This window comes from Pavona decussata, unplaced genomic scaffold, assembly GCF_977016875.1.
Source record: "Pavona decussata unplaced genomic scaffold, jaPavDecu1.1 SCAFFOLD_303, whole genome shotgun sequence".
In the NCBI taxonomy this organism is placed as follows: domain Eukaryota; kingdom Metazoa; phylum Cnidaria; class Anthozoa; order Scleractinia; family Agariciidae; genus Pavona; species Pavona decussata.
The window spans coordinates 179772-188470 of NW_028145699.1; the positions used below are offsets into that span (position 1 = coordinate 179772).

General features: G+C 38.3%; 1 pseudogene; it reads left to right on the forward strand.

Moving 5' to 3' along the window:
- Positions 1-1091: 1091 nt before the first annotated feature.
- On the forward strand, positions 1092-4870 carry LOC146454260 (uncharacterized; annotated as a pseudogene).
- The last annotated feature ends 3829 nt before the right edge of the window (positions 4871-8699 follow it).

Genomic DNA, 8699 nt, shown 5'->3' on the forward strand with positions numbered 1-8699 from the left:
TTTTTTTTAAAGAAATACAAAAACAACAAATTCTGGTCTTACCTCTATCTCCATCCCGCCAGATTTTCATCAACCATTGGTGACAAGACTAAATAAGGAATTTCGTGCGCTGTGATTGGTTCAGATCAAAACCAAAACAAAGTAAATTTGGCCCAGGTCATCGCCAAATTAAAATATGTAACAAATCTTCTTGCCTAAAATGGATTTCTGTATGCTTTAGAAGCCTGTTTGGTTAATTTGGACCTGCCCTAAAAAATAATTATCTGTTCGGATATCTTTGGGGAACTTTGCCCGGAAAGTTTGAAGGGGCTTCTTTGTCTCATCCCAAAGTTTTATCTATCCTGGTGAAAGTTGTCGAGAGGTCGAGGACACGTAGTAGCCATAGTTTCCCTTAGAAAATTTTAGGGGACGTTTTACGCTATAACTGTGACTACGAAAATTGAGCGAAAATCTTAGGGAATAAAAATGTTCTTCCGAATATTATAGACGTATGACCTATTCATCCAAAAACGTGAGAGGATAAAATTATACCCTCTGACAGACCTAAATAAGATAAATTCCTGATGATACCTCAATTTCTCACCGAAAATTTTCGCAGCTCTTAGAATAGTAACGACGAACGAAAATTTTAGCCGAAGAAATTACCATGTCAAAATTATGTGAGTTATAAAACGTAAGCACATCATTTCAGAAAATTCTAGGGAAACTTGATGGTTTTCAAAAAAACCCTCGAAAAGTTTAGGGGACGGCTAGGCGAAAACTTTCGAAATTTTTAGGGGATTTTTTATCCGAACAGATATTTTACCGAAATATTCCGGTGGGTGCTCCTGATGTAAGTGAAAATAAAATAATTGAAAGGGAAGTTTAGAGTAATTATAATCCGGATGAATACACTCGAGTTCATGAACTTTCGTCTCGTAATGTCTAGCTAGAAAATTAAAACTGGCGTTTAAGAAATGGCCTTTGGCCTTGTTATCATGCTAGCCAGTGCCGTTGAATAAGAAAACAATAAACAATTGAAAAAAAAGCATCTTTGTATATGAAGTGAGTTACTTTGACCTTACCGTATCATATTAACAGCTGTATTCAGCTCTTACGGTGGCTGGTACCAGTTGGAGAAAGGGACGACTAACGCAGTCCTGATGCACGGAAATCTAAACATGGCGTTCAAGGTTATTATTCTCGCAGCTCTTTGCTTGATAGCAACGCATTGTACAGCCGACCAGACTCAGTGTAGCGAGGCACTTTGCAAGGTTCTTCCAGTAAAGGAAGATGTGGCACCCCAGCGGTTTCAACTACTGGCTTCCGAGAAAGGTGTCCGAATAATCTACTTGAATTTGAAAATCGGCAACGACACGTACCATCCTTTGGAGGTAAAGGACAAGTTCCTACCTTGGAGATGGGTGTGGGCCAAGTCGATCAGCGAACCTAGCTGTCATTGCCGTATGTCTACGATATTTTATCTCTGGGACTTCTGAATTACCAAGTGAGAAGTATAACAATACAGTTGCAAGATTATCCCAGCGGATGTTTCCGTCTTTTGAACCGCTCGTCGTGCCAAGACGAGGTGATCGGAAGAGCGTTGCTAAAAAATGTGACAAAAGGCAACTTTGGTGGTGAAATGCAACACGAGGGAGAGGTCGTTTGTGTTGCTTTTGTTGATACAGGCATCAAAGACTTTTTTGATGGCAACGTCGTTTTTCAATGTTGTGAGCGAGATAATCAAGTTCCTGAAAAGATTCGCTGTGAACAGCCGATAAAGAGAAATAGTTGGCATGTGGCATTCACATATGTTCTCAACGTTCTGACAATTGCTCTGATTTTTTACTGCCCTGCTTTGCCCCTTGCCCTGCCAAGCTGTATTTTTAATCTCGAGGAGGAAATTGAGAAAGAGAAACTACGAGAAAGTGCCGGCTCACAACTCCCTCAAGACACAAGTGAGTACGATTCACCGCTTGAAGAAAGTCCAGTTTACTTGGACGACGCGAGTCCAATTACTTGTTCCACTCTCTTGGGTAAATGCGGTGAATATACCAAGGAATTATCGGATTTTAGACTTGCCTTTAATTTCAAACTGGCTTTTCTTTGGTACTGTGTAATTCTCTCTTTTTTCTACATTAAATTAGGATTAAGTATAACGCTAAAAAGTCAATTTTTGGATGAAACGTCAAACAATAACGCACGCCTCCTTGGACCTCTTTTTTCAATTATTTTTAACTTAGGATCACCCTGGATTTTGTCCGTGTTCATCTTATGGTTAATTGTCCTTCCTTTTGTCTCGATTATATTCTTGAGTCCTAAGAATTTTTTGGCTTGGGGCGATGTGTCATTGGGAATGGTTTTGCTTGGAAGAATGCGAGACATCAAAATAGCAGTTTTCTATTTAGCCATGATATTAATAGAATTTCATAGTGCTGGAATTAATAAATCTGTAAAATGTTCTATGAAGCCATGTGTAAAGTTAATCAGGAATCCGTGTGAGCGACTGAGAAGGATACTTATCATCAGCCTTTGGGTCTTCCCCTGTGGCGTTGTTTTTGTTCTAATATTTTGTGTCGTGGTACTGGGAATAATTTACTTCTTTGTGTTTCTAGTAATCACAGAACTAATTTCTCTATATTATTCACCTTTGGGCTATGTTTGTTTTTGGTTATCCACCAATCTAATAGAATCACAGGCTAATTGTGATACCGAATCCGATTGCATGTCAATCGAAGGCTTTGGCGTCTGTGATGGTCCGATGCTTATAATACGCGTAATTTGTGTTTTTTTATCCTTACTTATTTTTTTTGTACTTCTAAATGCGGGGATAGCATTTGCTAGTTTTATAGCATGTGTATCTTGTCGGTTTATTGTTAAAATAATCGGTTTTGTGATCATGGGATTGGTTTTAAATGCAGAAATTGCAAGCCCATTTGTGACATTCTTCTTCGCAGTTTCCACAAACTTGTATCTTTGTTACCATAACTTACAAGAGAGGTACAAGGAGGTAAAGGAAATGATATCAAATCATTGGAAACAACTAAGGCGCCCAGAAAGGGATACAGGCGTTGATTTGTCGAGTGGTAGGCAAGACACGATTCCTGAGGGTCTCTTCTGGCATGTTTGCAGTGAAAAATCATGGTCTACTCATCAAGTTTTGCCTATAATGCATGAAATTTGCTGCATGCTTGGAAAAATGACTCTTATTTTGATCTTTTTATTCTTGGCATTGTGTTCGGTAATATTTTTGGGAAATACAGTCAACTCTCCGCTAACGGACACTCTCGTAAGCGGACAGCTCTACTTACGGACGGCTTTTTAAATCCCCGTTTTTACCTCCCAGTCAAACTTTCTATTTACACATTCCCGTAAACGGACACTCTCTCGTATGCGGATGCGGACACTTTTGAAAATGAAAATTGGATTTTTCTTTTGTTTACGCTCTCTCGTAAGCGGACACACCATGTACGTAATTGACTCTTGGCAATGAAATTAAAATTTGCAATAAATCAACAAAAATATGACCTTTAACAGAGCAACAGAACAGCGGGGATCGCTTTTTACAAATTTCAATTTGTCCGCGGCAAAGCAAGCTGTCCGTTCGTTTGACATTAACAAGAGTCCGACGAAACATTTGTAGTGTCACGTTAATTATGGCCTAGCCTGTTCACGGACGTTTTTTTTTTCGTAAGATATTGGCGCTCGCCAATATCTTACGAAAAAAATAAACGTCTGTGAAGGGGCTAGTTATGGCCACGTTCGTCATGGTCTACTTTACTTCTTGTTTCTGTTTTCAATCACTGATTGTACCAAACACTGTATCCCAGATAATCAAGCTTGGACTTGAGCCACGGTAAAGATGTTTCAACATCACCATAAAAAACGTATTTACAAGGAATTTCCATGCCGTACCCAGATCCTCTGTTGACAGGTTTACCCGTTATGATGGCTTTCCCTTTGTTTGTTCCGCGCTTTAAAAACTTGGTGACAAATTCAGCCATCCTCCGTTGAACGTTTTATAAGAAGAGTTATGTTTTTAAGAAGCACCAAAGTTACATTTATAGACGGCAACAATAAGTCCCGTTGAATGTTTTGTTAGAAGAGTTATGTTTTTAAGAAGCACCAGAGTTACATATATGGACGGCAGCAATAAGTCCCGTTGAACGTTTTGTTAGAAGAGTTATGTTTTTAAGAAGCACCAGAGTTACATATATGGACGGCAGCAATAAGTCCCGTTGAACGGTTTGTTAAATGTAGAAGAAATACTGTATATATATTTTTTCGAGTTTTAACATTTGACATCAATAAAGAGTTTCGCTTTATATCTTCAGTTGCTATTTTTGTCTACGCAATAAAACACAATTAACACCCGCTAATTAACTCTCCCGTAAGCGGACATCCACCCTATTTTTCTTTGGTGTCCGCTTACGGGAATAATTCTCGTAAGCGGACAGCTCTACTAACGGACACGTTTTTCAATTCCCGAGGGTGTCCGCTTACGAGAGAATTGACTGTAGCTATAGCATTCCCTCTGTAGCCTCGACGGTTGCTGTGTTTGTAAGTGGGATTATTCCAGGGTTGTTTTTCAAAGGATTGACCAACGCAAAGAAATTTAGTGGTGCTAAGAAGGAGGAGATGATGGGTGAAATTGAACTTGCTGTAAAAGAGTATGTCAGAGAAATGGAAAGAACTGGCACCGACGCAAGCGCCATTCCTGTAAATAGACAAGACATCGAACTTACTGAATATGATATTGTTTAGCTATCAATGCTTTTATTTGCAGTTATTTTATATTGTTTCATCATTATCATTGTTTTTTTTTTTTTTGTTGTTGTTCTTTCGGGTCTTACAAATGTTACTCGAAATTCTATTTTAGCTCAGTTTAAATGTTCGATTCTTGAGCAGACCCAGTGAAAGAGCTGAGAGGGGAGGGGGTGGGGTACAATCTCCACTATAGACAACTGGAAATTTGATAAATGCCTGATTTTACAATGTTAATTTCAACCAGTTCCAATATTGCACCACCATTAAAATTCCATTAGGACCACCTTTGCCTGATACTCTTAACATTGCCAGTGGAAATGTACGCAGTTGTTTGACAAAAGCTGGGGGAAAAAGTTAAAAAAAGATCATCTGCGAAGGAATCTATCAAATTAAAAATGCCTTTATAGCATTTTTTTGTAAGATGTTTTGTTTTTGCGCGCGCTTGCTGATATTAAATTCTTTGCTCATTTTCCGGCCGAAGATGTTCTTCAGTCGTGCTTATGCAAGAAAACCGCTTACGTTTGTGAATTTGATTGCGTTGATTTTTCCAGCTATGTTATAACGCTTTTTCATGCTGATTGTAGCCTGTGCCACAGACGGAATCAACCGTCGGTAAATATGTTATTTACTGGTCTTTGATTCCGTCTGTGGCACACGCTATTTCATTGCTGCATACATGGCATATAAACAATGGAACAATAGACCGTTATTGAACTGGATTTAGCTTGCAATGGAGGCTCTAGCTTCCTGAGCTCTCCGACAGTATTTGAAAAAGTTGGACCAACGATTTTAAATTGGTTCTATCAATGCACGGATTCCACTGCGCATGTTCCCCTGCTGACATAGTCCCTTTAAGTTCCAGTTCAATAACGCCGAAAATACAACATACTAGCAATTTTAGTTATCAGTAAAAATTATTACTAGAATGATATAACATAAAATTATTGATTGAAATGCTTTTGTAGAACTTTGTAGCGAAAAAAAGTAATCGATCAAGCTCCGGATTTCAAGACTAGTTCATCTGTCTTTTCAAACTTTCTCTTTTTTATCCAATAAACTTTTCTGCTTGATTTTTTTATGCTATAAATAAAATCTTGTTTGTTCTGACTTCATTTTTCTATTCATTTATCCAGTGCCTTCTGATTTATACCTAGTAATTCAACCATTATCAAAATTAACTGTACTTACAGGAAGTCTTAAAATTTAATAGTTTAGTCATAATTAAATGGATTATAGTGATTTTTTCTATTATTTTCTGAACTTTGTTAACATCCTTACAGCTAGTTGATAGTCCAAATCTCTTTCCGAATTTTTAAGTTCAGCTTTTCTTTAATTTTCATTTACCTTTCAGTAGAGATTATTGTTTAGTTAATGATTATAATATCCTGTTGTAAGTAGGCAAAATAAGTTAAATAAAGTTGATTGAATTGAATTGAATTGAATTGATACACTTTACTTAGTTAACACAGGACCCACGAAATTTGCCATTTAGCTGTCATTTCAAAACCCAAAAATGTTTGTCTGCCAGCAGAAACGTAGAAATAATTGTCAAAGTTGGTTATAAATTATCATATGCATCCTAGTGCAATAAACTGTCGACTCTGGCCAGAGACAGAGTAGGCCTGTATGGATTGAAACTTGAAAATATAAGTTCGCATTACTTGTTCTACTTGTACTACTTTGCCAACCTCGTTCCCAGGGTCTCTCCTCTTCACGTCCCAGGGAGCGAGAGAGGAGAGACGTGGGACGTGAAGTGGAGAGTCCCTAGGAACGAGGTTGCTACTTCGCGATTATTCCAAGCCTTTTAATTAGTACAATGTGACCTAATTATCCATTAAAAGAACATTTGGGAATGGCATTCAAGCGGAGACAGCTAGGGGATGAAAAAAATTCCCCTTCATGTACCCAAAGAAAACGTCACAAAACAATAGGATTTGAAACATGATGAGAAAAACTAAGGCCCTGTACGTAGGTCATAAATTTTGGTACATTTCAGCCAAACAACCGTCGCCGTAGTAGTAGACTGTGTTTTTCTCTTTGTTTTTTGTGTGTGACTGCCCCGTTAGCAAATCTGTATAAAGCACATCCGGCATTTCGATGTTAGGCTCGAGTATTTTAACAAAAAAAAAAAAAAGAAACAATTGTACCGAGAAAATGCGCCTTTTAAAAGTTACTTCCTTATTCAAGACAGTTGCTTCATTTTGGCCAGTACAAGAGCTCGCTAAATTATTTTTTTTAACACGAAATACAAAAACAACAAATTCTGGTCTTATCTCCCCGCCAGATTTTCATCAACCATTGGTGACAAGACTAAATAAGGAATTTCGTGGGCTGTGATTGGTTGAGATCAAAACCAAAACAAACTAAATTTGGCCTAGATCATCGCCAAATTAAAATATGTAACAAATCTTCCTGCCTAAAATGGATTTTTGTATGCTTTAGAAGCCTGTTTGGTTAATTTGAAGCTGCCCTAAAAAATAACTATCTTTTCGGATATCTTGGGGAAACTTTGGCCGTGTCGAAAGTTTGAGGGGGCTTCTTTGTCTCATACGAACGTTTTAGCTATCCTGATGGGTCATGTCTAAAGTTCGAGGACACGTAGTAGCCATGGTTTCCTTTAGAAAATTTTAGGGACTTTTTTCGCTATACCTGTGACTACGAAAATTTATGCGAACGTCTTAGCCGGTGCTCATCCGAATATATATAGGCGCATAACCTATTTATCCAAAACGTTAGGGGAAATTATACACTCTGACAGACTTAAATAATGTAAATTCCTGATGATACCTCAATTCCTCACCGAAAATTTTCGCAGAATAGTTAGAATAGTTACGACGGACGAAAATTTTTAGCGGACAAAAGCACCATTCCAAAATTATGTGAGTTATAAAACGTGAGTACATCATCTCCGAAAATTCTAGAGAAACTTCAAGATGGTTTTCAAAATAGCTTGCGGGCCGGGATCATTTGCAGGCCTGTACAGATACCTAGGCGGAAACTTTCGAAATTTTTAGGGGATCTTCTATCCAAACCGATATTTTACCGAAATATCATCCGGTGGGTGCCCCTGATGTTTAAGGGAAAATAAAATAATTGAAGTGGTTTTGCCAGTTAATTCAGTATATGGAAGTTTAGAGTAATTATATTTCGGATGAATACACTCGAGTTCATGAACTTTCGTCTCGTAATGTCTAGCTAGAAATTAACTGCTGGCGTTTAAGAAATGGCCTTTGGCCTTACTATCATGCTAAATAGCCAGTGCTGTTGAATAAGAAAACAATAATCAGTGGAAAAAGCATCTTTGTATATGAAGTGACTTACTTTGACCTTACCGTATCATATTAACAGCTGTATAGCTAGTTGTATTTAGCTCTTACGGTGGCTGGTACCAGTTGGAGAAAGGGATAACGCAGTCCGGTTGCACGTAACCTAAAAATGGCGTTCAAGGTTATTTTTCTCGCAGTTCTTTGCTTGATAGCAACGCATTGTGCAGCCGAACAGACTCAATGTAGTGAGGCTCTTTGCAAGGTTATTCCAGTAGAAAAAGATGTGGCATCTGAGTTTCAACTTCTGGCTTCCGAGAAAGGTGTACGAATGATCTACTTGAATTTGGAAATGGGCAACGACACGTACTATCCTTTGTACTTAGAGGACAAGTTCCTACCTTGGAGATGGGTGTGGGCCAAGTCGATCAGCGAACCTATGCTGTCATTGCTGTATGACTACGATATTTTATCTCTGGGACTTCTGAAGTACCAAGTGAGAAGTATAACAATACAGTTGCAAGATTATCCCAGTGGATATCTCAAAGTTTTGAACCGCTCGTCGTGCCAAGACGAGGTGATCGGAAGAGCGCTGCTAAAAAATGTGACAAAAGGCGGTAAATTGCATCGCAAGGGAGAGGTCGTTTGTGTTGCTGTTGTTGATACAGGCATCGAAGACTTTTTTGATGG